General features: G+C 33.6%; 1 non-coding gene across 1 annotated transcript; it reads right to left on the reverse strand.

Annotated features, from left to right (window-relative positions):
* Window positions 1–2,409: 2,409 nt before the first annotated feature.
* TRNAL-UAA lies at window positions 2,410–2,492 on the reverse strand. Its single transcript has one exon. It is a non-coding gene; the product is annotated as a tRNA-Leu (tRNA).
* Between the last annotated feature and the right edge of the window lie 629 nt (window positions 2,493–3,121).

Below are 3,121 nucleotides of genomic sequence, written 5' to 3' on the forward strand. Positions count from 1 at the left end.
GCCAAAACCAAAACTAAAGAAATAACAATAATGAAAATAAGTCCATAGCATGAAATGGAGTCTTTCGGAGTATGGAAACTCACCACTTCAATCCGACTCAAAGTTGTCCCCGAATCCAAGTCACTAAGCAGGAGGAATGGTAGTATGGTGGTTCCTGCATCGTATGGGGATACCGCTTCCAAAGATGATTAGTAGAGCGAACGCTAGCATGTAACTCAGGGATAAAGGTAAAATAATGTCATCATCCAAACCAAATCAAATAACCATATGCAGTCACATATCTACATATATATCGTGTTGGGATAGGGAATAAGGTTTAGCATATAATTTGAAACCTTAACCTAGGTTGTGTAGCTTCGCCATTCTAAACATCCACCTACGGGCTATATGGGTTCATCTCCCCCTGCTAAAAGGGCCCGAGTGCGTGTTAGCTGCACGAACCAAAGGTATCAAGAAATACCAGGGAATGCCCCATCTCCACGTCAATCCACAATACAAATATATATATATCAATAATGTGAACCATGCACATAGGTCATCAAGACCAAACCTCACATCAGCAAATATGAGTTTCCAGTGTTGGTCCTCCCCGGGCCTCCAGCTTGCACGGCTTTGCCACACAACCCCTTTTAAGCCTATATAAAAACCATTTACACATTCTCAACCACTTTTCAAGGAGTCTTTTAATTAGTCATTAACTGTTGGTATCGTCATACCAAAATTAGAGCTTGCAAGTCTATTCCCCCATACATATAGAATCATTAAACCCAAACCATAGCCACCAAGGCCTTCCCAAAACCATTTAAAATCAAACTAAACTAATTCAAGTTCCATTACCATTTAGGCAATGCAAGGATTCCAAGAATAGTCAAACTATGTGAAAAAATCATATTCAAAGGCAATTTGACAAATAGATTGAGGGCACATAAGTTTCAAGACCATGACCAAGTAATTTAGGAAATCCAATAGTACCCCGAAATCTATTTACTATTACCATGCATCCGAAAATGTTCAAAATCATACTAAAACAAGGAAAAACCATAATTAAACCATGAGAAGCATTATTCAATGATGAACATTCAAGAACCCCAACCTTTATTTCAAAATCATAACAATGCCATGAAAATCATACATCAAAACAAGAGCTTTTAGTAAAATAACAATAAAGGAGGAGTAACATGCCTTATACACCAAGAAGTACCAAAAGAAATCACCCTTGAAAGCCTTAATTGATTATCTTGATGAAAACCTAGCTTTTTGCTTTAGTAGAGAGTTTGAGAGAGATTTTAAGTGTTTGATTGGGAATAATAATGTGTTAACGAAGTCCCAAAAGATGTTTTAAGTCGTAGTATCAAAGGGTGTTCAAGCAGAAAATGTACAGAATGCCCTCAACTTAAAGCTGTAAGAACACCTTAGGTGGTTACGAGTCGACCCCTTGACTCGTGACCATAAAATATGACTCATACACTTGAGTTGTCACCAAGACAGTAGTTGAACACCCATCCATTGTCTACCATACAAATCTATGATCCCACTTGTTACCAGACCATACGACTCGTATGGTCTAGTCGTATCCAAGACAGAACCCAAAGGGATTAAACACTAGACAACCTACGACTTCACCTCAGACTCATAACCTATCATCACGGCTCCTAGTGAGCCACTCGTACTCAGAGTCAAGTCGAGCCATTAAGCTACTGATTTGATTAAGGATTGTCCCAACGACTCGTCACCACCCTTAACAACTCGTATCAACTCGTAACCACAACAAAAACCCAACCACCATCCACTCAACACCTCACGATTTGGGTCACCTGACCCTTACCCACACCATACGATTCGTATGGTTAAGTCGTTACTAAGATAGCGAGTTCAGAGCTCAAGAATTTTCCAAGGGCCAAAACCCAGGGTGTTTCAAAAAGGCTCTCGAATCACGAAAAAGCTTGGGAGAGAAGAACAGAGAATAACAGAATTGTACCCGCAAAATTTATTTAAATAAAGTTATTCTTTTTTTTATTTTATCTTTACTTGCAGTTAATTTTCAGCACCACGAAAATTTATTGCGAACAGTGGTCCGGTGGCATTCCATTACTGAAATGATTATTTGTGAGCCAAAAATAAATGTGAGGTTATTTTTGAGTCAAAAAACAAATGGAATATATTTTTTTCTCCATTTTGAATGGTCCATGGGTAGTTTTGGCCCTTTTTTGATAATAGAATATTTCAACATAAAATGATTAGTAATTTACTAGAGCATAGTTAACAATTGTATGATATTTTAAAATATTAATAGTACTAGAAAATAAAGTATACAAAAGGGATTGCATTTTTTTCTCTTAAAAAATTTAAAAGAAAAAATAATACCTTGAAGAAGAAAAATAAAATGATATAAAAAGGAGGGCAAAAAGATGGTGGCTGTGGGGTTCGAACCCACGCGCACTTATGTGCAGAAGATCTTAAGTCTTCCCCCTTAACCACTCGGGCAAACCACCAATACATTCAATTTAATAAAGTTATATTATTAGTCCGATATTTAGTTTTGTTGTAAAATTATTTTGTCAGATCAACGTATTTAATTATCTAAAATCTATATCTATATTTATATCTATAATCTATATTTATATCTATAATCTATATTTATATCGATATCTATAATCTATATTTATATCTATATCTATATCTATATCTATATTTATACCTATAGTCTATATCTATATCTATATCGATATCTATAATCTATATCTATAATCTATATCTATATCTATATCTATATCTATATCTATAATATATTAAAAGTGTGAAGACTCTTAGAAAAGTGATTTGAACTTTTTACCTTTCATTAAAAGACTTTTCTTTAGACAAAACTATCTTTTCACTATTTTTTAATTAATTATTTAATTATTTTTTATTATATTAACTAGACTTTCTAAAATATATGTGACTCCTAAAATATATGGTAGAAGAATTAATTTATATTTTTCTTTTTACTAGACTTTCTATAATATATGAGACTCCTAAAATATATGGTAGGAGAATTAATTAATATTTTTATTTGTACTGTTCAATTAGAAAATATTCTTAAAATAGGACTCTATTAAGGAAATACTTCTATAAATATTGA

This window comes from Capsicum annuum, chromosome 1 (assembly GCF_002878395.1).
Source record: "Capsicum annuum cultivar UCD-10X-F1 chromosome 1, UCD10Xv1.1, whole genome shotgun sequence".
Classification (NCBI taxonomy): domain Eukaryota; kingdom Viridiplantae; phylum Streptophyta; class Magnoliopsida; order Solanales; family Solanaceae; genus Capsicum; species Capsicum annuum.